The 25,873-nt window shown below is 37.5% G+C and overlaps 2 long non-coding RNA genes across 3 annotated transcripts; one reads left to right on the top strand and one right to left on the bottom strand.

Annotated features, from left to right (window-relative positions):
- Nucleotides 1-1,631: 1,631 nt before the first annotated feature.
- Nucleotides 1,632-2,728, bottom strand: LOC116259662 (uncharacterized). The gene is made up of 3 exons (XR_004173954.2): nucleotides 2,635-2,728; nucleotides 2,307-2,540; nucleotides 1,632-2,112 (listed from the first exon to the last, which is right to left on the bottom strand). It is a non-coding gene; the product is annotated as an uncharacterized LOC116259662 (long non-coding RNA).
- Nucleotides 2,729-18,517: 15,789 nt separating this feature from the next.
- On the top strand, nucleotides 18,518-25,547 carry LOC116258397 (uncharacterized). 2 transcript variants are annotated; one of them, XR_007574012.1, is made up of 5 exons: nucleotides 18,518-18,650; nucleotides 18,728-19,517; nucleotides 20,486-20,699; nucleotides 21,439-21,569; nucleotides 24,913-25,547. It is a non-coding gene; the product is annotated as an uncharacterized LOC116258397 (long non-coding RNA). The 2 variants fall into 2 exon arrangements; XR_007574013.1 differs by lacking the exon at nucleotides 21,439-21,569 and having other exon boundaries at nucleotides 18,533-19,517.
- Nucleotides 25,548-25,873: the final 326 nt, after the last annotated feature.

Below are 25,873 nucleotides of genomic sequence, written 5' to 3'. Positions count from 1 at the left end.
TACAATTTGATCATCCTGAATCCAAATTGTAATAAAAATCACAAATCCACATGAAATGTGTGACATTAGATTAACCACATAGTCAACAGCAAATTATTCTCAATCATAAGAAAAGGATCGTTTATAGTCCACTATGCACCACCAGGGGACAATTATCAAAAAGGATAAATGCTCAATTTCCCATTAGTGACCTGAATTTTTTGTAAAAAAAAAAATAAATTATTGCCCTCTCTAGCTACATAGTGAGTGAATGATGACAATGGCAATTCAGAATCACCTAGTCATCTAACTAGTGTTGTTATTGATAGAAAAGCAAGGAGAAAATATGTCAACTAATACTGGATGATGAAAATATTCATCAGCTTTTTCTTTTTGCTTTTCTCTTAACCATCCATCATATTGGATTATTGGATTATAAGGCCTTGGTTAGAGGGCTAGATGACTTTGAAAAGCCAAAGTCACCATTCAACTTTTCCATATGTACACACACACTCACGGGCGTAATGGTCTCTAGCGTTCTAGCATAAATGGGGAATAAATTATGTAACAATGTGATGGTTTATAATTCTTTTCTTCTCATATAAATATGTGATCTTTAAAATAAATGTTCCTAAATGCTATCGGATTGATTGTTGTGTTTTTAGCATATTACCTCATGACATATATGACTCAAAATAAAAGGTTCGGTTACAGATCAATGATAAGCTAAGAGATTCAACAGGAACATCTTAAAGGTTTTGGAGGTGTAGTATATGCTTATGATTTTCTCACTCACTATAAAGGTTGAATCCCAACGCTATTACATTCTTGTTCTTGAAAAAGCGCAGGCTGACTGGGAGACCTGTACCTTGGCTTAGCAACAGAAACTGGAAGCTTGGAAAGCCGTTGACCGCTAGGCTTATGTAGTGGTCGGCTAGTTATTCTTCAATTAGAGAAGGGCTACAAATGTGATCAAATCAAATGAGAATTATTGCATACATCTCTTTCTGGGTGAGCAACATCTTAATGAAGAGAGTTATGTTATACGATGGGTAATATCATCACCAGAGGGAGGGAAAGAAAGACGGATGTGAAGGTCATTATGAACATGAAACAATGAGTGGCCAATAACCGTAGGAGCAGGCATAGCTTTTGAATAATAAAGAGAGAGAGAGAGAGAGAGAGAGAGAGAGAGAGAGAGAGAGGCATACCTAATCCGGAAGAACCGAGCTGACCGATCGCCTTTGTTTGTGACGAAGAACTTGATATGCATCAAGAGGTTGGAGTCTTTCTCCGAAGTCATACATATATATACACATCTTTCGGAGTGTACAGTACCTCCATTGAAATATTTTTTTTTTAAAAAAAACTTTTTAAAAGGTATAGAAAGAACAGCGAAAAAGTTAAAAATCTGGTGCACGCAATTAAGAGTTTTACAAAGTTAAAGTCTGAAATATATTTTTTATTAAAAAAAATATAAAATAAAGATATTTTTTTTTTAATTCGTGAAAAACACAAAAAGATCATGAAAAGAATGTGATAAATTTGTTTTTCATGTTATTATAAAAATATCACGATTTTCCATTTTTTTTCATTTTTCTCTTTTTTTCTGTTAATATCACCAATCGTGATATTTGTAACACTGGGTGAAACACATCTTTTCAGGGTCACCCTTTCGATTTTTCTCAAAGAAAGGGGCCTCATGGCAAAGTATTAAGAAATTGATCATTTATTGATGAAGAGATAATTAGATTAATCACGGCAATAATTAAGCTGAGGGAAAGCATCACCATTTGGTTTCAGGAGGGATTGCTTCCAGTGTTCCATAGGCAGCTAGCGAAGGCAAATCAATGATTGTCATAAGTTGGACAGGATATTTCATATTTAAGGGAGTTTCTCATGCTAATGAGCTTGTTTTTCTTTTGACTTGTATTATACACGGTAAGCAAGAGTACTGGTAATCGTTTCAGACAAACGTCACGAAGCCAGTCCATTTTTCTTACCTCAGGCGTACCTCCAGGGAGAACAGAAACTGTCATCCCTGTAACAGGAAGAGAAAGGGATGCTATTCGACAGTGGTCATAGTCCATCATTCTTACACTAAATTGTTTCATCTATCGAGCACGCGAGAACCTACAAAAAGAAGAGGCAATGAAATTAAGTGATGCATCAATTTTGTTGTAGCTCACGAGATTTCGAAGGTACGCTGAGATCGGAATGACTTAATATTCAAAGGGACATAGGGTGGCCGGTCGGCATGTCAAATGAAGTTATTGTTAAGAGATGATAGAATGATGCATTAGTTGACCCAGCGAAGGCGAAGGCACCTATAGATGCAATGAAACAGCCCTGATCCTTGAGAAAGACTTGAGCTCTCACTCGGGTTTGTAGATTCTCCTCCCCCTCAGTGGTATTCGGACTGGCTTCTACCTGCAGATTCTGCAGACGCACCTCCATTGTTGAATGCTTGACCTTCATCTGCTTGAAAGTAATTAAGTCCTCCAATCTCCAAACCATATGAGCTGGAACTGCAGCTGGCAGTTTATGAAACGTTTCCAAGGCTGTTGATGAAATTGAACTACGGATCAAACCTAATTTTAAAAGCAAGCCCAAAGGTGGACAGCTGCAAGTGAAGTAAGAAGGGTAGAGCCATACCTGGCCTGAAAACATTTGATCTTCAAGAACTTCTGTTCATAAGCTTCAGAGTTGCGACAGGCTGCTTGTTGCTGCTTGTTGCTCCGAACGAAGGAGATGCTGATGAGGGACGATTATAATGTGAAAGCAATGACTTTCCTACATAAGGGGCTGAGGGAGGTGGGGCCAACCATGGCACCACCCCACCCAACGAATTGAAAAAAAAAAAAATTGTTTGAATTCATGTTCAGTTTAGCTTCACTTGAATTCTGTTGGACCCACTCCTAACAAAAATCTTAGCTCCACCTGTAATTTAACTACTGACCTGCCGGCAATCAATAGCGTCGGCAGCGACATCGTTGATTGTGTATCAAATCACTGGAACGAACGCCCTCCATGGTGCATTGATCATATACATTAAGTTAGTTGAGCAACCATAAGACTATGGTTAGAGGGAGGAAAAGACACTAGTTAAGGTCCTTTTGACGGCATGAAAATTGTTGCTGGAGCATAGCAAAAAAAAAAAAAATCAGTTTCAGTCTGAATTTGTTTGTTATTTTATTTTTATTTGCACCCAGATATAAAACTTTTAGGTTTTCCCCATCGAGGGTGATGATGAGGGGAACTGGAACTGCAGGCCTTTCCCATGCGAGCAGCAATAGTCGGCCTTGAGTTTGCCGTTGCCCACTTCTGTTTAGAAGTGCAGCACACGTCCAGAGCTCTTTCTTGGAAATGCACAAGAAATCGACCAAGCTAAGACATGACAACTACAAGGAACTTGGTCCAGCACTAATGGCCACCAGTTTCAACCACAGACGTCTCATTTGGTGTGGTGTAGGCTTATCCCACCATCTACGAAATATTGACCATCATGGGCAATCAGAATATTGCTAGAGGGACTCCCTCTCTATAAGGACAATAACAGTTTTTTTTTAGTCACTCAACCATTTAAGCAGGGTTGTTCATCGAAAATAGTGGAATTGTTTTGATAAAAACAAGTATAATAATGTGATAGTTGGATGATTCAAAGAAAAACAAGTATAAAAAAAAGTATGAATTAATATTAAATGATAAAAATATTTATCTTCTTTTTTTTCTCTTAACCATTCATGGTGTTAGATTGGATTGCCTTAATTAATAGGTTGGGTGACTCCAAGAAGATCGAGTTATATATATATATATATATATATATATATATATATATATATATATATATATATATATATATATATATAAACACCATGCATAGATTAACCGTGCAAATAAACTCTGAAGCCAAAAAATGTGCACTGCCATCCACAATAGTTCCATATTAGACAGCTCAAAAAGGATGACCATCTTAGATTCAGAATTGCTAGCATATGTAAATTTCCCCAAGCTATATTGCAAGAAAAAGACTTTTCTTCGGCGCACATAGAACACCCACAAACTCCAGCAGACTTGCAACTCGATGCCTCCTCTTACATGCCCTATTCACCGTAGTTGAAGGAGCCGGTAGATGTGATCACATTTAATAAAAAGAGCAAGTTGAGCTGGTCGTAGGCAGACCACTATCTCAATGCAATAAATGGGTTCCGCGTATAAACTCATCAAAGTGGAATATGAACTTTCCATGGGAGAAAATGTATGATAACACGGCACCTTTAAGAGATGAGGCTGGAAATGTGGAATTTTGGAATTAAAATTTTCATTTTTGATGAAATGTATTGGCATTAAGATTCAGTCGTGGACACGTGCCGACTCAGTGACGTGCCGCTGCGTCATACTCCGTGCCCTCACAGGCCACGGCCTTGCGGTCAAGGACGAAAATGAGCCTCCCCAAAGGCAGTTGACTTTATATAATAAGAAAAATAAAAAAAATTTAGAAGAGAGAAAAAAAAAGGTTTTGGAGTTCGATCCAAACCCTGATCCAGATCTCTTCCAATCCCATTTCTTAACCCATCTGTTAGCTGGGAATGTCAATGGAATCAGATACAAATGGGATGTTTCCTTTCTCACATCCGATTCATAGATGTCCACAAATTTTAATTTCAGTATAAACGAAAAACAGGATCTGAATATTACTTTTTAATTTATACTTCATATCAGATCTGAATCGACTGGTAGATTCACATATGAATCCGAATTCAACTGTTAAGAACCAGCTATGGGAAACGGATGAATATTGGTTAAGAATATTTATTTAAAACAGAATTCTAATGTGCATCTGAATCCAATCGAATGTATAAATCTTAGTCCGAATTCGATCAGATTTCATTTCTTAAATTTCAATTCGGTCAGATTTCAGTGCCTAAATGCAATTAAAAAGTTTTTTTTTTTTTAAAAAAAATATTTCAATGGAGGTACTGTACACTCCGAAAGATGTGTATATATTATATGTATGACTTCCGAGAAAAACTCCAACCTCTTGGTGCATATCAAGTTCTTGGTCACAAACAAAGGCGATCGGTCAGCTCGGTTCTTCCCGAATAGGTATGCCTCTCTCTCTCTCTCTCTCTCTCTCTCCCATTTCTTTATTATTCAAAAGCTGCGTCTGCTACTTACAAAAGGGTTCATAGTATATAAAAGCTGCTTCATAACCGATGGTCACACAGTTGGGGTCTAGGCGCAAACTTGTTCTTGTGGTGACACACAAAAAGAGATAGTATAACATTGTTGGTTTTTGATGCCGTCCCAAGCCGTTGGCAAGGCCACCCACAGGCGATTCAGAAATGAACTCCCGATGACCATAAAGCCACTGGCAAAATGCCAATGGCATTTGATTTCCCAACAGCTGAAGCTGTTGGCAACAAATACTTTTTTGGTCACACAAACACGCACCCATGTATATATATAGCATGCCACACATATGTCATATCTTGTCACTGGTTGATTAGCATAAGTCTAGTAAGTTGCTCGAGGTGAAACCATCGTACAATAATTACTTTAGAACAATTGCAACCTTAGCTGAATGACATCATTATTGTTGGAATTTTTTATGTTATAGTCTTTGATGCAAAAAAAAAAAATTGTTGTGATTCTGTTATAAATTTCTAAATTTTGAGATTGCTTTGCATCTGAAATAAGTTTGTTGATGGAATACTAATAAACAAGTAGTAATTTTCTTCTTGCTTAGTTTGTCGGTTCAGTTCATGAAGGTGCTTCTGTGAGAACTTCTTAATCAATAGGGTTGATAATAGAGAGTTCTCCTAAACTTGTCATATCACAGACAATTTTAAATAACTTTTCACAAAGCACATATATACAATGTTATGAAATCCAAGAATTTGATATGCAGAGTTGATTACAGAGTTCTTTGTAAGAAAAAAAAAAATCATGCTTTCCTCATAACTGAACGTGTCCTAAACCACATATATATTCAAATGCTATCATGAAATTGTAAACTTTTGTTTATATTCTGATCACCTTATGAATTTTCAGAAACCTTGCAGACATTTGTAGTCTATTATAATGATGAATTGATGCATTGCATCGTTGTCAACATGACGCTCTCATAAACAACATGTTGTCGACTCTATGTGCCCCTATTCTTATACCTACATGTTTACATAACTATATGTATACATCGTACATATTTTATATACACATAGGCTCAACAGAACGTACATAGACTACATGCTACGCCTACGACTGAATATCCCATATTTTATACACACATGTTGGCTTTTTGTAGCTTTGGGGATCAATTTCGTCCATAGATTGGAGACTGGATATCTTCAAAATTCCCATAGAAACATATCTCTTTTCCATTTCATGCATGCATCAGCATTTCTTGGGGAATTTTTCATTTTCAGGCCTATCATTTGCCCGTGATTTAGAAAAAGAAACTAATATTTCTGATTTTTAAGGGCCATACTATTCAAGACAACCCCTCAAATAAAGGCCTGAAGTAAATTAACTTAAATAATAGAAAACGTTTCTTTTATTTCTTCTTTCAATGTTGCCTTGTATCACTTTAATACATTTTTACCATTTTAGCTTTCTTGTTTTGGACATTTTTCATGGAGAACGGGACCTTTCAAAATTGCAGAAAGTAGTTTATGCTTTTTGACGAGTTTCATACAGTACCAGGCAGAGCATGATCGAGTTGCACGCACCAGGTGGTGCATACAATAAATATGCACTGAAAAAAGAAAAAGGAGAGGTGTTTGGAGCATTTTACAATGTTTTTTTTTTTATAAAATACTTTTTCAACTTTTTAAATTTTTCATAACCCCTTCTATCCTTGTTATAAAAGGAAGGCTCCTTTTTTGCTTTAATCAAGGGCATTTTGGTCACTATACATCGGCATGCACAATTTTTTTTGTGCATGTACACCTCCTTGCACAACTTTTTTGTGCACAAGGGTGTACAAGTAACCAGTTTTGGCAGAGCTACCTATGGTATATGGTTTGGTGTGGTCAGCCAGTTAGTTAAAAATCTAATTGTGGCTTCATTATAATGAAACTAGACGCATGTCCAGCCAAGCCAACCAGCTTTCTCCTTTTTCAGTTGGAAGAAATACAAAAATTAAAAAGATCTTCAATTTGCTTATTTTGAATACGTCAAACCCTCACCATGCTCCTCATTCTCCATTTTTTCCCTTCTTATTCTCCTCGCCCTGCTTGGTTTGCCAGGCAGTGGGGCCACCGGCCGAAAGCAAAAGCGTAGGTAGAGCACCTTCACTAATGGGTTCAGTCCAGGATCTAGAAGGTGGCCAGACTGAGGGCGCAAATGGGGACAGTGGATCTATTGGTGGTCCTAATTGTTCACCTTCAGGTGGATACTGAATCTATTGGTGATCCTAATTGTTTACGCTTCTGGTGCAAGGGCTGCTGCCCAATCGTCTGATGCAAGACCAGTTGGGAGATGAGTTGTGGAAGACTTTCTTGATGTTTATTTTTCGCGAAGCCTGCTTTGGAGGAAAACCACATGCTAACTGGGTTTACATCAGCCTGATGCTCACCCAATTGACGGTCCTATTTTCCCTCACCCATTCCCTTATTGCACTCGGCTTCTCAACCATCTTGACAAACAAAAAACTCTGCTGGCTTGTGCTCTTGTCTCTCATTTGGCTAATGATCGGAATAATTGTTGGAGTAGTCACATCCACCATCCTCATGTCAAACGCATACCTGGCATCACTGACATAAACTAGGTTTCTCTTTCTCTCTTATTACATCTGCCTGCAACATTATGAATATTTTCTTGTAATTTCAAACGATAAGAGACAGAGACAAAGAGAATCTCGTAAAGGACTCAACTATTGTCATTCATACATACATAAAGTTTTTAAAGATTACATATTTATAGGAGAAGAAAAGAGTTATAAACCATCACGTTGTTACATAATTCATTCTCCATTTATGCTAGAACGCTAGAGACCATAACACCCATGCATGTGTGTATGTGTACATATGGAAAAGTTGAATGGTGACTCTGAAGAGTCATCTAGCCCTCTAATTAAGCCGTCTGATCCAATATGATGGATGGTTAAGAGAAAAGCAAGAAGAAAAAACTTATGAATATTTTCATGATCTAGTATTAGTTGACACATTTTTTTTCTTATTTTTCTCTCAATCATCTGTATCCTTTAGTTGAATAACACTAGTTAGATGACTAGGTGATTCTGAATCGTCAGTGTCATCATTCACTCACTATGTAGCTAGAAAGAGCAATAATTTATTTTTTTTACAAAAAATTCAGGTCACTTGTGGGGAATTGTGCATTTTTCCTTTTTGATAATTGTCCCCTGGTGGTGCATAGTGGACTATAAACGATCCTTTATTTATGATTGAGAATAATTTGCTGTTGTCTATGTGGTTAGTTTAGTGTCACACATTCCATGCGGATTTGTAATTGTTATTACAATTTGGATTCGGGGTGATCAAATTGTAGAGCCTTTTTCATGATAGATGTCATAGCTTAGTTAATTTATTGGCTGTTTCTTGTATTCATTCTTTATGTGAACCTTTCTCACTATAAAAAAAGGGTAGATTTATCGACGCATGAAAAAAATGGCCGTTGGTGAAAGTCAATTTTTACCGAATATGTCGTTGAAGATTAACTTTTACTGACGTCCACCTCTAGACGTCAATGAACATCTGCCTTCACCAATGCATGTGGTATGCATATTCGGTATTTCCAAGTCAACTAGTTTACTAAATAATCCTACTCTTGCATTACTAAACAGATTGACCAGTTTAGATTTATCAATGCTTTAGCTAGATATATAGATGATTTTACGTTATGCTTCTGGTATCTTGTGAAGACAAAAATGGAAATCAAAAAAGTAAAAGGTCTAGAAAAGACATCCTTTTTAATAAATTACCAAAATGCCTCCCTGCTCTTACTAAGTATATTGGTCGGTGCATGCAACATAATCTCCTTCCACTGCCTGCAGGCCTGAATTCAAGTTTGTGCTCTATGCCAGCTTTTAATTGTTATTTAAATAATTTGAAAAAAAAATATAACTACTTTTCATTAGATTTTATATGTTTTCAGTTATTCTCAAAAATAATTTCTTAACATTTTTGGCCAATTCACACGTCATTCTGCTGAATCGCTAGGCAGCCATAAGATTTGATACGAGAACATATTTTTAAAACACTGTCCTTACTCATGTATACTGAGATTGGTTTTCAGTTTTAGTATATATGGCGCACACAGTATCATCAATCAATATTGTGCAAGAAGAAAATCTCTGAGACCTTGAAGCCCCATCTCTAGTAGTGGCAAGGGATCACTGGCCTCGAGAAGGAAAGTAACACATAGTTCATGCCAATGCCCCTTCTGTTTATGAGGTGGATCAAACGTTGGTGGCATGCAGGAAAATTCTAGTGATCATGGGGCTGTTTGGCTACAGTAACATATTGTTATTGTTTTATGAAATTGACACCAAAAAATGAGTTAAATTTATAAAACATTATGAAAAGTATATTACTGTTGACAAACGGCCCTACATGTATCTATGTATTCGATTAAAAAAGAATCAAATGTTGTAATTGTATAAATCAATAGCAGGAAGCTTAGAAGAAGCTACTATTAATAAAGCTACAACGTGCCATCATAATCTAGATAAGAGAGTGATACCAATCGCTTTTTAAGATGGAAAAGTAATCTTGCTTCTTTTCGTTTCTTTCTCCAAGGAACCAGTTGAGACACTTTCTCTTTGAGCATTATATATTCGATGTGCAGATCAGCTAGCTAGGCGATCATATCCGTCTTCAACACCCCTAGGGCGTAGAAATACTGGACCTCTATCAGTGTTCTATGAGATATTACCAAAGTTAGTTTGTATGTCGTGAATATTACTTTTATAAAGCAAGCCAGTTGTGCAAAGAAAGACTTCAATGTATTTTTTAAGTTGGATGTTCCGCATGTTTTTTATGAAGAGTTGAATAACCTTACGGTTTACTTGGAAAAAATATATGAAGCAACAATTCATTGCACACGGCCATAACCACTAAAATAGATTTTCAGAATGTTAAGTGCGTGCATGATATATGCATGCTTATGGCGGGCAAAATGTCACGTTCTCTCTTTACATGTTTGTAACTGTTACAATACAAGCCTACATGTTGTTAACATCATTTCACCAACTGGTGGACCTTGATGGATGTTTACTTCTTGTGGTTCGGGATTTGTGTGCTGTTGGAAATGAGATGGAATGCAAGTTTATGAGAGTAGGCTTTTCCATAATAGCAGGTTTTTGAACAAGGTTTTGCATGAGGCTTAATTATTTATGAAACTGTTTATCACATGTTGTTAGGTTAACTCTTGTAACATATTTATTTGAGCAAATTTATATTTGTTATTGACCAGGTTTAAGATGCATGTTTATATTGAACATATTTGCAAAGTTCGCATGTGTTCATGCATGATCTGTATGATTGGGCAGCTCATATATATATATATATATATATATATATATATATATATATATATATATATATATATATATATATTCGGTTTTGTGTTTGTGTTTGTAGTTTTATGTCACAATTTCGCGTGGATTTCTGATCGTCATTTGGATTCTGTGTTCGAACCTTTCTGATTGAGCCATGCGGTTTGGCAATTTCTTTAGCCAGGCTTGTGGATGATCCCATGCTATGGCCCCGGTCATTGACATACAGTTTGCTTATGTATGATTGTATTGTTGTGCTTGTGGTTTTATCGCAAAAACTTCGTCTGGATTGTGATCGTCAATGTAATTTGGATTGGGTGTGGAATTTAGCACTTTTCTGGCTGAGCTATGGTTGCATTGTGAAATCGATTGAGCCATTCTGTTTGAACGATGCTTTAGCCAGCATGCGGATGACTCCACGGTATCTATGGCCCCAGTTATTCAGCAAGTTCTTGATTTATATCCTGTTCTCTAGTATCGATTTATGTTCATGAATCTTTCTCCAATACTGATTCAAATAATACCAAGGGGGCGTTTGGATGACGTGCTCAAAAACTTGGTTTTTATCAAGGGGGCGTTAGGAAGCATGCTTTGTTTGTTTGGATGACAATACCAAAACTAGGTTTTCAGTTACTGAAACTAGGTTTTCGTTTGGATGACAAAATCCTTGTTTTGGAGGGTAGTTGTAGAAAAAAAAAAAAAGGTTCAGCTGATATGCTTGAAACTTATGTGACAGTGGAAACTTTTGATAAATCTATATGCATATATATGTACACAAATAAAAAAAAAAAAAGAAAAGAAAAAGTATTTCATATTACAAAAAGTGTAAAAAATTACAGCTTTGGTCTTGCAAATAATACCTTTGATAGCATTTCTTAAAGTGTGAAAATGACAAGCCTTCCATTCTTATGAAATATTTAGCAGAAAATGCATGAACAAAGGGAATGTTGCAAGACCCTCAAAATGAGATTGAATTACAACAGTGAGTGAGATGTAGTAATTTCTACACCAATGGCAGCATGGAAAATGGGCCATTTCAATATGGTGGATATACTTTGTATGTAGTAGCCGAACCAAATTTCTCAAGCTAGGATGACCCAATGATTAATTATGACTGCTGAAAATGTTAGGAAAATTATCTGCACTATTAAATTACCAGCAGTTCCTAATATAATATAGTTTTGCAAAGACTTCTAGACTCACCAAGTCACACTTTGCAATAGAGGAACCTAATCAATCCCCCATCTGATAGGGCCATATTTGTTATTATGCATGCCATGATGAACAAAAGCGATTCAAGCAATAGATATTACAAGCGGGAGAAAACAACAAAAAAGATCATTAGTCTTGAGGACTGAGGTGAATATGGCGTCATCTTCATGCCTTTCTTTTTGGTTGAGTTCAGTATATGGAGTACATGAGCTGCAGGAGAGCCCGAAAAAGAAATCTGAGGGTGTCGTCGTTTTTCATGAGCTAAAGAAAACGAGGCGTCGTTTTCTGAAACCCTCCATCATCTAAACATGCCACAAACAATCGTTTCGGCGACTTTTTGCCTCCAAAAAACATCGTTTGGGGCCGTCATCCACATCCAAGCGAGGCATAAAAGAATCAGCTCTAGCAAAAAGACTTTAACCACAAAGCTGTGTGGCCGGGATAAGGCTTGTATGACGGTATATATAATTGTAGTTTAAATCGGTAGCGAGTAAAATTTGACATCCCGATAATTAGCTCATTCACGCCACCACCCATTTTCACGTACTTTTGATAAAATTCCACCCAGGGAAAACCATATTTCCTTAATTAACATACATGTGTGTCAGGAACTTAGATTCTCAAAGGCAAAAGATATTGATGGTTTTTTGAATTTTTATAAATTCTGATTTCATACATTAGAAAATTTATGAACTTATTTTAGGTATAAAGTCCATTGTACAGGTTCGGCAGTGTTAATCAGAAGATCGACATAGTTCTCTTGCTATAAACTGTGCTTTGGATTATTACTTTTTAGAATCATTCATCAAATTTAATGCATTGTGCATCATTGTTTTTTAATACATCCCATTATCCTTGTGTGTATATATATATATATATATATATATATATATATATATATATATATATATATATATATATATATATATATATATCTATATATATATATATATAACTTGAAGGGTTGTCAATGTATACGTGGACAAGTCGAGTGGAATTGAACGAGGAATCAACTGTCATCGTATGCATCACCCTGACATTGTTGCAGGGCTCGGAAGGCATATGAAAGGGAATTCCGAGCACACACGTGGGCACATTTGCACGAGCGGCAAAGATGGCTGGTTGCTGATGCTTGTCTAGGGTACCGGGACTCGTTAAACCTCGAGCTATGCGTATCTATGTTTTTGGTAAGGATGTAAAAAAAAATCGGATATAAAAAAATTTAATATCTGATTAAGAAATCAGATTAGATTTACATTTAACAAATGATATCAAATTGGATTCAGATCCATATAAATATGTGATTGGATTTGGATTCCGATGAGATTTAACTTAAAAAAAAAGATGTCTCACATCTAATGCTCTTCTTACATTTTATAAATCCTCCAGCTTGGGTTCAAAATTCAGAGATTCATTCAGATATGGATGTAAAAACAAGATTTACATTGTAAAATTAGATTTCAGATTTAGTTTAGACCTATGTTACAATGGTCGGGCCAAACTAAAAAACTTTGATTTTTTCAATGTAAAAAAAAAAAATTCCTAGGCTCACCCAGGCCATGGCCCGAGCGCCCCCCCCCCCTCCCTTCGTCCCTGGGTACGGGTACAGGTACGGGAGTACGGCTATTGGTACGGCGTTTTCATAAATCTTGGTACCGGTACGATGACTATTATATATAATTAATTCACAAATCATGACAAAAATGTTCATTTTCATTTTGATAAAGAGCTTCAAACAATGAAAATGCCAACACAAGTAAAAAAAAAAAAACTTTATTTTAGTTATAATATCGTTTGGATCTGGTTTCATATCATAAAAATGCCAACAAAAAGAGGTTGCAAGTCAAAAAAAGCAAAACAAAGCTTTATTTTAGTTATAATATAGTTTGGATCTGGTTTCGGATCATGTAAGCGCCAACAAAAAGAGGCTCCAAGTAAAAAAAAAAAGCTTCATTTTAGTTATAATACAGTTTGGATCTGGTTTCGATCCAAAATTAAATCCAAACGTACCACGCTGTACCGCCGTACCAGCATACCAGTATTGGTACGCCACCATAAATGGCGTACCACTGTGACATAGGTTTAGACATGAGCTGTTATCTTATTGGAATCCCATCCATTTGACATCCCTAGTTTTGATTCCTGCTCCAAGTACTCTTTTCAACGACCGGATGTTGCTTTTTACCAATTCAATTTCATTGGCAAATAGTGAAAAGCAGAAAGTTGCCTATTTAGACTAAAAACAAAGGGGATGATACCATCAGCACTTGAATCAACAGAAAGGAAGCATATCAAAACAATTATACTGAGAAAAGGAAATAAAAATGACCTTTCTTTTGGTTCACAAGTAATTTAGTGGTAGAAGCTTGTATTTGATGCCGTGTGTTTTCATAATGCTCCTCACCATAGTGGATATTTTTATACTTATATTTCCTTTATTAAGTTTTTCAGTTTGTTCTTAACCTTTTCTTGATCTAGACATATTTTTATTTTTAAGGGCATTAGATTAATCATAAAAATTATGAGGCATATTTCTTTTCTTAATCATGAAATATTTTGCTTCTTTAAATGCATACACATTTTGCTGGCAAAATTTATGAAACTCTGTTATAATTAAGGTTTATTTTATTTTTAATTAGGCAATGGTTTTTGACATTTTATTGGCTGGTTAATTTATGAAGCTACAAGCGGTATGTTGAAATATGCCAAACTAAGGGTTGAAGCTGGTTGTTATCATGATAATCTTTTTTTTTGGGTTAAGGCTACACGAATGCGGAAAAAGTTATCATTCGCCACGATGGCGTTTCTGTGCGTGCGAAGTCATAAAGTCAAATGCTGGAAGTTTGCATTTTAGAAGAATTTAAATGCCCTAATTTGAATTTTTTGGCGCCCTTTTTCGTGCTCTCTCTTCACTTTTTTTGTACGTGCCAAGTACGTGCTGGAACACGGATTTATGAGTCTATATTATACATATGCACAAACTAACATATATATATATATATATATATATATATATATATATATATATATAGAGAGAGAGAGAGAGAGAGAGAGAGAGAGAGAGATATTGAAGCGTGACCATAGTAATTTTATACACTTATGGACATTAAATCATTGCCGTCCATCTTGATCTTGGATTTCTTTATTTTTTCCTTTTTGGTTGCACAAGCCAATTGTGCAACACGGTGGGAATGGGAGAGGAACCCCTCTCCTCATCACATCGGATCTATGGGTGCCATCGCTGGCACCAACCCATGGCATGGGTGTCGCCGGCAAAAGCACCCATGGCACCACAGTGGGGTGGCAAGGGAGGGGAGGTTTCTTCCTCCCCTTCCTACCATCGTTCTCACCCTACCCTCGGCCGGTGGGGGGAGGAAGGTTTAAAAAACATTCAAATGGATGGTCATCTAATTCAGAAATGATTCGTGTATATATCCCACATAAACTTAAAATCAAAGTGGGCGATAAAGTAGCTGGAAGACAGACATGGTGTATATAAATATATATATTTATATAATCACTTTTGTCGGCAAAACATTTGCTTCTCAGAGCTCTGATTGCATGGTTAAAGAGCTGTTTGTTAAAACCACTTTGACGATGATAAATGACGAATTAAGTACATCATTTTCCTCTCCGAACACTTACCTCGAGTTCTAAGCAGTTGGTCGGGAGGTGAGTGTCCGGTAAAACATGTTAAATTGGCGTGACCATTAATTCAGTCAGCTTCAAGAGTGGTTCCTCCATTATAGAGAGAAAAAGGAAAAGTTTCAGACAGCTCACGGGAGACGCATCACTACTGGCAGCACTCGGAAGTTTGAGAGGCTGTTGCCCACCAGTGGCGGCCTTTTGCTGGCTGACGGGAGCGGCAAGCTTCTTTATTTCTCAGTGATAGGAGGGAGAATGCGCGATGGAAGTGAGTTACGATCAAGAGCAATATAGCCAGCACCAACAGTCCGGCCACGAAGAAGAGTACCCGGCCACAATCAATAAGGGCGAACTTCAGTAGTTGGCTTCCGGTCGGTGGTTGAATTGACGGAAGGCCACCGTCTTCTCCCATTTCTCCCTTTACCTCCTCCTCCTCTTTCTTGCTTCAGCGGCAGACTTGGTGCACGAGAGAGACCAAAAACCAGAGCTGTAAGGAGGAATTCCTTTTCTTATAATTGCATAATAGGCCTCCACTTGTCTGCTATTTTTTAAGCACATCAATTCACCAAAGACCAACAAGGATTTTATGGTCACACTTTTTTAATAGTCTTAATATCTTAGGAAGTTGTTTGACATTCCCTCGTTTTGGTCTTTCTCGATCTCTTTCCACCATGTCTCTTTTTGTTGTTTTTCTCAAATGTTCCAACATTGAAACGAGAAGCCGAGCAAGAAAGGGTGACTCACAAGAAGCGAGTGGGAGGGGCCTCTTCCCTCTCCCACTCTCTTGTTGTCAGCTACCCTTCTTGTTTCTTCCTTTTCTGGTTGGGCTTTTCATTTTAAAAGATAAAAAGAAACAATAAGAGGAAGAAATTGGTAGAAAGAGAGAGCAGACAAAATGAGAATTAGAGTGACAAGATGTCATCGAACAATAATAATAAAAGGGTAAGCTAAAAGCGGCAAAAGAGAGAGAGAGAATAATCGAGAGAGAGGAGTGCGAGAGAAAAGCCAGAGGAAGAGAGGGGAAATGAAGAGAAGAAATGGAGGAGACATAAAATATGTTTTAGGAAATCTTGATAAATTGACAGATTTGAAGCATAATTTTGGATGATTCCATAATTTTTTATGTATGGGTTGCCCTTATTGCTGTAATTCGATGTTTTAGTGCTTCTAAACCACAAAAAAAAAATCTACCTTCACATCGTGGGGTTGGGAAAGAGCCCGAAAGAATGTTGCAGCACTCCTTCTTTTTCCATGCCCATGGAGTTGAAGGCTGCATCAAGACTTGTTTTTCCATGCCCATGGAGTTGAAGGCTGCATCAAGACTTGGGTGGATGCCACCCATTAATATAGTGTCATTATCACCTTTTGTAGTTTAGAGAAGTAGTGTTCATAGAAACTAAACTGTTGATTGGCCCTCTATCGACCCGCGAGTCTGACCACCTATCCTATCCTATACCCTTTGTTGTACAGCTGTCGGTTGGGAATGATATCTTTACACTACTAACAAATATATACTGATAAAGAAAGATGCAGCATATTGACACACAATTCCAGCCGGTAGAGTTAACACACATATAAACTTGACAAATGGTGGCAAATCTGTTCTCAAGATTTTTGTATGTTATTTACCAAATCCAGTCTAACTCGTTTGGAATGACTAACTTGGGAAAAAAAATATAAGTATATAGCTGCAGACGGTGATCAGCATATAGTGATACGTGATGCACCATACAGCTAAAAAGGAAAAAAATATTGTGTTATTACTTGAGCTGAAAGGGGTTATGTATCTCCTGCGAGCTTACATAGAAGAAGCTTTCTCACAACTCTCGCCGATCATTCTCTACCGTAAACCATCGCTGCTGGCCTTTTGTTTAAAGGAAACCTTGCTGATCATTATCTACCTCACGCTTTACTCATCTAAATTTTGTCTTTCTAATTTTTGTTTTTTCGGACCTTATTTATTTAATGTGTTTCCGTTGATTGGCTCCCTCTCTCGCTCGCTCTCTCTCCCTTATCACTTTCAAGTAACCAGGGCGGTGTCATCGACACGTCTTTGACTATCTGCACAAAAGAAGCTGCTTCGACTCTCGGTTTTTTAAGAGGCCCCAAGGCCGTTGGCAATTCATATCTTGACGGCCTACACACACTGTCGGGGTAAAAATTTGTTAGGGTGCAATGAATTGATGCCCATTAGTTAGTACAAGCATTCAAGACATGTCTGACCTATCCGAGAAGTTGTAGCACAATGAGCGGTCTACTTCAAAGGGGTTTGAAGTTCAAATTCGTGGTGGCTGACATAACATAATGCCCTCATTCTTTGTAAGGTTTCAATGCAAGCTCCGTGAGCTACTCACCCTTATATATATATATATATATATATATATATATTATTATTGGGAAGATCATGTCGGACCCTCTTTCCCATAAAAGCAAAGCAAATTTTTTGAGATTTTTTAAGGCGCATTTAGTATCAAAGGCCCACTTATTTATGGATTATGGACCACAGATAACTACCAAATATCTATTTTTCCCATTACATTTAAAAGCAAGGGTATATTCCCGATTTAACTGAAAGAGATAAATCTTGTTGAATATTTAGAAAACAATTCTTTTCCAAGAGGACAAGAACCTGCAGCCCATCTTAATTAAAAATGTCAGACATGTGGGCTTCATAGCTTGAATTATGAAGTTGGTGGTTGAAGGAAATTTTAAGGGTAAGAAGATGGTGTGAGCGAGAAAGTAACTGCACTGCTCGCATGGGAAGAGCCTGCAGTTCCAGTTCCCCTCATCATCACCCTCGATGGGCAAAACCTAAAATCTGGATGCAAATAAAAGTAAAATAACAAACAAACCCAAAATGAAACTGATTTTTTTTTCTTACTATGCTCCAGCATCAATTTTCATGCCATCAAATGGGCCTTAATTAGTGTACTTTCCACCCTCTAAGCATAGTCTTATGGTAGCTGACTAACTTAATGTATACGATCAATGATGGGCCCACCATGGAGGGCGTTTGCTCCGGTGACTTGATACATAATCAACGATGTCGCTGCCGACGATATTGATTGCCATAAAAGCACTAAAAGTTGGCCAGCCGGCGGGTCAGTCGTAAAATTACATACCAATTATTGTAGTAGTACAGTCATCTGGATCCACATGTTCTCAGCTTTCAGATGGTCATCGCCCATCACCAGCGGAAGGAGAGTTGCAAGCTCCATCATTCCTAGCAAGGAGCGGCCTGTTGCGATAAATGAAGCTGCGGCCAGAAGTTCTAGCTCAAATGTTTTCAGGCCAGGTATGGCTCTACCCCTCCCACTTCACTTGCAGCTGTCCTCCTTGCGGCTTGCTTTTAATATCAGGTTTGTTCCCTAGTTCAATTTCATCAACACGCTTGGAAAAGTTTCACAAACTGCCAGCTGCAGTTCCAGTTCACATGGCTTGGAGCTTGGACGACTTAATCACTTTCAAGAAGGTGAAGGTCAAGCATTCAACAATGGAGGTGCGTCTGCAGAATCTGCAGCTAGAAGCCAGTCCGAATACCAGTGAGTGGGAGGAGAATCTACATACCCGAGTGAGAGAGCTGAAGTCTTTCTCAAGGTTCAAGGCTGCTTCATTGCATCTATGCATCATTCTGTCGTCTATAACAATAACTTCATTTAAGATGCCGACCGGCCACCCTATGCCCCCTTGAATATTAAGTCATTCCGATCTCAGCGTACCTTCGAAATCTCGTGAGCTACAACAAAATTGATGCATCACTAAATCCCATTGCCTCTTCTTTTGTATGTTCTCGCGTGCTCGATAGATGAAACAATTTAGTGTAAGAATGATGGATTATGACCGCTGTCGAATAGCATCTCTTTCTCTTTCTGTTACAGGGATGACAGTTTCTGTTCTCCCCGGAGGTACGCCTGAGGTAAGAAAAATGGTCTGGCTTCGTTTCGTGATGCTTAGTTCGAGTTCATTTAGTGAAGCTCGCTTAACTCAACTCAACTCGAGTGAGGAATATTTATTGTTTTCCTCATTGTTTCATCTTCATTTTTGTCATTTTCCTCTTTCTTCACTCTCTTCAACTTTCATTCTCTGATGCCAACTAACTCCTGATCAGCACCGACATCCAGCGATCGGTGGAATTGCTGATGGCAATCAGCCTACAATAACGGTACTCTCTCTCTCTAAATCATAGAAAACAAGGTATCGAGCAATGGTTTCATTCGAGTGAGGGTTTCGCTTGAGCGAAGACCTCGTTCGAGCGAAACGAACAAAGGTTTCTCAAACCCACTGACCCTTGCATGAGTGAATGTCTATTTTCGTTTTGACCTCTTCGAGTGAGCTACGTTGTCCCTCAAACCCTCGCTCGAGCAAAGGTCTGTTCTCTCTCAGACCCTCACTCGAGTGAGGGTCTGTTCTTCCTCAAACCTCGGTCGAGCAGGTGTTTTAAAAACTAAAACCCATTTTAGGTTTTCAGGCTTTCATCTAGATCTCATGATCATTTTTTTTCTTCTTTTAGATTTTTGTAAAACTATCTTATGCTGGTGCAGTCTTCTTCTATATTCCATACTTGAAGCAATGTCGCCTTTCACACAGGAGAAGCATATGTAACAAGCAATTAATCCAGTTAAACAAGTCAGTCGAGTCAATCTCGAGTTAGAACAAAATTGATAGAGTCAAACTCGAGCTAGCATTGTAAAGCTCGACTCGAGTGTGAGCTGACCGAAACAAGAGTCGAGCCAAGCTTGAGCTGGCTAAACTCGAGCTCGACTCGCTCGTGTTCTGCCCTACCTAGCCATGAGGCCCTTTTCTTTGAGAGGAACAAAAAGGGTGGCCCTGGAAAAATGTGTTCCACCCAGTGTCACAAATATCACAATTCCAATTATTATCAAAAAAATGGAAAAAAAGAAAAATTGTGATATTTAAAAAAAACAAGGAAAATAAATTTATCACATTATTTCATGAACTTTTTTGTGTTTTTTCACGATTTTTATTTTTATCTTGATTAATTTTTATAAAAAAATTTATATTTTAAACTATTAACTTTTTTAAATCCCTTAGTTGCGTGCAACTGATTTTTGAACTTTTTCGCTACTCTTTCTGATCCATTTAATTTTTTTTTTAAATATTTTAATTAAGGTATTGTACACCCAGTATCTTTGGGGCTAAGGTGCGTATGTATATATATGACCCCCGAGAGTGAAACTGGCTCCATCGCATGATTCGCATCGCGGTCCTCTACCTCTTGGTGCAGACTAAGTTCTTCGTCACAAACAAACAAGGACGATCGGTCCGCTAAGTTCGTCACCAGAATCATGCTACGAATGATCGGTCAGCTCGTTCTTCCCCACAGGTCTGTCTCTCAATCATCTCCCATCTCTTTATAATTTCAAATGCTGTGTGTGAATTTTTTTCGAGGTCACAGGCAGTTTTTTTCAAGGTTTCATGGACATCATGATCTTCACATCTGTCTCTCTTTCTATCCCTCTGTGGTGATCACTTTCTCTCTCTCTGCTTTTTTATCTCCCGGAGTGCGTGTGTGAAAGTCGTGGTGTTGGTCAGGTGGTCTTCGTCGTCGTGTTAGTTATATTTCTTAGAGCTTCATTTTTCAAATTTTCTATTAACGAATTCAAGTGTAGAGGATCACGATTTATCATGAAAAAAATATGATTTGAAAGCAAAGTATAAGAAAATATATTGTCAAAAAATGTGATTGAAATCCATCTACCCTCTTCGTGTCATGAACCCCTCTCGCTCTCTCATTTTCTCTCTCTCTCACTTATGCCTCACTTATCCTTATGCCTGAAAATAAAGACGACTGGGCTCGATAAGAGTCGAGTTTGGGTTGACCCGAAACTCAAGCTTGAGTCCAGATTGACACTTGAAATGGAAGTCCAAACTCAAGCCTGGTTCAATTAAATTAAAAAGTATATTTTCAATATAAAATAATATATAAATATAATTGATTGTAACAAAATATTATAATTATATATAAAAATTAATATAAAATATATATTTAAAAATATGTCGGGCCGACCCGGTACTCTTCTGTCCACCGACCATAAGTATGACACGTGTCATCGACTGCGCAGCAAAACTTTGGGACTCCGATCGACTCAGCCGCAGACGTCTTGCATTCCCTCACCATCACAACGGTCGACAAATAGGTTTCACCGGACATTCTGCTACTCTGTCCTCCGGTAGCACCAGCCAGCTTAGTCAGGTCTCTCTCTCTCTCCCCGTGTGTGTGTGTTTGTGCCCTTGAGCGTCCATGAAACTCAGTTTACATAATTTTCATATCGATTGTCTCCTTCTAAGCATCATTAGATCTTCGTCGTCGTGTTTGTCAAGTGGAAATCGATGTCGTCTGGATCCTTTTATATCAATTGTCTGCTTCTAACATCATCAGATCTCATCTACAAACTGTTATATATATATATATATATATATATACTGTTGGGAGAAAAATGAACTCTTCAACAGTTATGAGCACTAGAGGGTGAGGCAAATACAACATAACATGGTTGTTGGCTTTCCCTCTCTCGTATGACATGTCACTAGCATTTATTTTTGATATTGTTTCTCCACTGATACAGCTGAGTCTAGATCTTTCTGCAAAGCATAACATAGCTGCTTTTCACTATGCGAAATAGTTAAGTCCATTCAATGGGACATCTATAATTTTGAGATTTTGACTAATTAACATGTTCTTTAACGATGGACGTCAATAGACTATGCATTGTTATATAAAGATGATTGAATTGTTATTCGAAGCTCCCCATGTCATCAACCTTGCATGAACTTGTTTTTCCTTCAAGCCTAGATTTGATTCCATGTTGGTGAACCATAAAAAAATTAAATGGAAAAACTCAACAGGCATACAAAATTAATGAGGATTGGCTTAATTTGCCTACATGTGTGAAGGTTGCTTGAGCTTCATTGATCAAGTGTTTCTACAAGGTTGATTTTCTATGCCTTGTATCTGCATATATGGTTTCTTTTCAATAGAAAGAATGTCGGAGTATGCAATATTTAGATTTTGAAAGCAACGAAAGAGCCCAGCTGGCAACGGAACTTCTTTGAGTTGCTAAGATGATCTCCAATGATCCATTGACAAGAAATAATTCATTTCCAAGTGCAATATATTCTTATTAACTGCTTCTGACTGCCTTGTCTTCCGGTTTCATTAGAGACATTGACCTAAAAGAGGAGGTGGGCCTCCTGCGTGAATAAGCAACTCAATTTGAAGAAGCCACCTATTATTTCTATAACTTGCTTCAACATCTTTCTTGGGAACTTAATCTCCACAATCCGTTTTGTACAAATTAAGTAGCACTTGAATTCTTATATCATTAAGAAATATGCATGACTTGTCCTACTTCTTGCATCATTCGCAATTCATTATAATTATGGAGATAGTTGTCCAAGTTCAATTTAATGCCCACTTTGACCTTAAGATTTTAAAATAAAATGCCCTCTAGTGTAACCTAAGGCAGAGGCAATATAAATATGTAAGGAAACAGACGGACCAATACTTTACGTGGTTGCATCATTGTGCCTAAATATCCACAAAGGTTTCTTTGCTTCAATGTTGATCACGTACTTTCTGCAAGTTTCCTTTCCCTTATGCCTGTCTTATTATGTGCATGGTTTCCCTCAATACAAGGAATTTCAGACTCTACGATATTTTTGTGTTATATTGTGATCACCTCATAAATTTTCAGAAACCTTGCATATATGCCTAGTTTATTCTAATCATAATTTGATGCATTGAGTTGTTCTCAACATGATGCTCTCATAAACAACACGTAGTCTATTTTATGTACCCCTAATCTTATACCAACATATTTACATCATTATTTGTATACATCATACATATTATTATGCTCAACAAAATGTACATGGACTACATGCAACTATGACTGAATATCCCCATACCTATTAAATTAGAGATGAGTCCAATTCCAACAACTTGTAGAACTCCAATACCAGTCCTTTATTTAGCTAGAATCAATTCAAATCTCCTCCATTCCTTCCAATAGATAACTATATATTTTAATGGATTATACTTTGTCCATCCACATACATGTCAAGCTATAGAGCCTTGATATCAAACAACAGTGCTTCCAACTGCATCTTGGTTAACACTGTCATCTAAGGTTGAGATGATAAAAGAATTACAACCAGTCAATACCAAGCTTTGGACTTGTCCCAGAATTAATATAGTAGAATAGTGGTGTATTTCTATCCTTTTCCAAATTCTTGTTGCAGGAAGCTTCTCCCTAGGGTTGCAGCAAATGGAAAGCCAAAATGTTGCCAAATAATGTTAAACAAGCCCATACAAAAGCAGTAAACCTTAGTTACGAATTTACTGATGATGGCTCTTCAGTTGCCGACCATCCTTTGTAATGCCCGATTGTTATTTTTTGTTAACTCATTTATCCATGCAAAAGTAGTAACCCTCTCTTTGTTGCATAATATTTACTTCTTCATAACCTCATTGACAAGTTTAACTAAGTTCAGTAGTGTGTATCCGTGTGTGTGTCTATATATACATATATACATATATACATATATAGTAGATATATATATATATATATATATAAGAACAAAGGTTTCATTGCACCAAGACAAGAAAATTAAAGGGCTTTACAAACCGAGTTGAGAAGATATATAGAAAAAGCTATGCTGGAGGAAGTTTTCTCTTCCAATGCCAATGGCTTCCGTCAAGGGAAGAGGAAGAACTCAACTACTGATGACATATCACCCGTCGGCAGTTCACCAAAATGGCAAAGTGTGAATAGCAGGTGCACTTGAAAATCTGGAGAAGATATACGGTGGAGATTGCTTTATAAGTAACTTGTATGAAGTTTTTCCTTGTGGCTAGTGTGATGGTGGCCTATTAATTGGATTATAAAGATTGGTTCTAAAGCATCAGTCCAGATGTGGTGCGGCAGCGTGCCTACATCCACAATGATTCTCTCTCAATACCTATCTCCTAAGGAGTGGCTGCTTTAAAGAGCAAAATGTTATTGAAATTGGTTTCCAGATATATAGCACTCTCCATCTGGAAACAAATCAATATTGTTGTGGCTCACAATGTCTTGCCTAGATTTGATAACACCGAGACTTCCACGGTGGTTGCCGAGATATTTATCTTCACTTTTGCTAACGGGAGATTGCTATTGGAGGCAAACATGTTAATGGATAATCACGTACATTGAGAATGTTTGTTAATTTTTATTTCAATATTGCCTTCTATCACTTTAATATATTTTTATTATTAATTTAGCTAACATATTTTGTTTTGGACATTTTTTTAAGAAAAATAGGACATTCAAAAATTGTAGAAAGTAGATTATACTTATCCCTGTGTTTTATATAATAGCCCATGTCCTGCCACATGCCATGCCACCAAGGCAACCGTCTTTCTCCTTTTTCATTTAGAGGAAGTAAGAGGACTAAAAAGATCTTTAATTTGCTTATTTTGAATGCCTCACCAAACTCCTCACTCTCCTTCTGTTCTTTGTCCTTCCTTATTCCCCTCGTGTTGCTTGTTTTGGCAGGTAGTGTGCGGCAAGAAAAATTCATTTGTTGGAGGAAAAAGCTTCCCCAGGGCACCTTTACTTAATGGCTGTACCAGAAATCAACGTTAAGCTACCTGGGCAAGAGGAACGAGACCAAGATAATGGTCCAGAGGCAAATCTGCCACCCAATGGTCAGACGGAGTGGGTGACTGTTTGGAGGCCAATGGCACAGTTCATCGTATACTTGGGAACTGGTTTCTTGTTGTTTCTTTTCCGCGAAGCCATCTTTGGAGGAAAACCTCAAGCTAACTGGACTTACATCATCCTGATGCTCATTCAATTGTTGGTTTTAACTTCCGTTTGCCATTCAGTTACTGCACTCTTCTTCTCAACCAACATGACAATCAAAGAACGCTGCCACGAGGTGCGCTTGTCTCTCACCTGGCTAATGATCATCATAATCCTTGCAGTAATATCATCCATCGTCCTCATGGCCAAAGCGTACCGGGCATCACTAGCATAAACCAGGTTTCTCTCTCTCTCTCTTTTGTTACATCTGTCTGCAACATTATGAATATTGTCTTGTAATTTCTAAACATGAGAGAGACAGAATCAGGTGAAGGACTCAACTGTTTTCGCTTCTTTTCATTATACGCTCAATTTTCGCTTTGGTCCTCTCCCTCTCTTTCCAACACTTGTTGGCCTTGTGGAGAGCGTGCCATTCTCTCGGACTACTTTTATGGTCCAGGTTTTGCTTTTGTGACCTGGTTTGTCTTTGTATTTGGTGGATTTTGTGTCCATTGATCTTTTTGATCGGGCGTTGCATCTCCCTCGAGTTACCGTTGGAGGTGGGATTTCTTGTTAGCAATTTTGGGCTATACATGTTGGTATGTCAGAGTTCTCTGTCTCACATGTATTTGCATTATTGTCACAAAAGACGTGGACGGGTATAATACGGCGATGAAAAAAACGGGTATAATACGGTGAAGCCGAAAATCTC

Source organism: Nymphaea colorata, chromosome 8 (genome assembly GCF_008831285.2).
Source record: "Nymphaea colorata isolate Beijing-Zhang1983 chromosome 8, ASM883128v2, whole genome shotgun sequence".
NCBI classification, from domain to species: domain Eukaryota; kingdom Viridiplantae; phylum Streptophyta; class Magnoliopsida; order Nymphaeales; family Nymphaeaceae; genus Nymphaea; species Nymphaea colorata.
This window is presented reverse-complemented; position numbering and strand designations above follow the sequence as displayed.